Below are 625 nucleotides of genomic sequence, written 5' to 3'. Positions count from 1 at the left end.
TGAAAGATTGATAAAAATCTCGTGGGAGGGACAATATATAATTTAAGAAATATCTTTATTTGAAAAAACAAAATATAAGATCGTAACTTTAAAAAATCATTATTTGAAAAATTAAATTTAAAGACTATTTGAAAAATGAAATTTAAAAAAGTAACTGAAAGAATGAAAGAAATATCGTTGGTGGGACAATATATAATTTAAGAAATATTTTTATTTGAAAAACAAAATTTAAGAGCATAACTTAGAAAAGTGTGCGTATTTGAAAAACGAATTGAATTTTAAAGACTTAACTTAAGAGTAAAAATGTAGCCGAAAGAAGTATCTTTATTTGAAAAACATGAATAATTTAAGGACATAATTGAAAGAGTTGAATGAGAAAAATGTGATGAGTGGTCCTCTTTCCTTAACCCCTCAGCCAACTTTTCTATATATTATCATATCGCCTTTCGATCTCTTCGATTATCACTGCTTTGAACGTAACCATGAGCCCAACAGAGCTGGATCATCTGGTCCCCATGGATTTCAAAAACGTGGTCCAAGTTCCCGATACCCACACCTGGCTCATCAACAACTCTTGTTCAAGCGAGGAATCTGTTCCCTTGATCGATCTTGAGGACCCGCAAGC

The sequence above is a fragment of the Ipomoea triloba genome, chromosome 16 (genome assembly GCF_003576645.1).
Source record: "Ipomoea triloba cultivar NCNSP0323 chromosome 16, ASM357664v1".
Taxonomy (NCBI): domain Eukaryota; kingdom Viridiplantae; phylum Streptophyta; class Magnoliopsida; order Solanales; family Convolvulaceae; genus Ipomoea; species Ipomoea triloba.
This window is presented reverse-complemented; position numbering follows the sequence as displayed.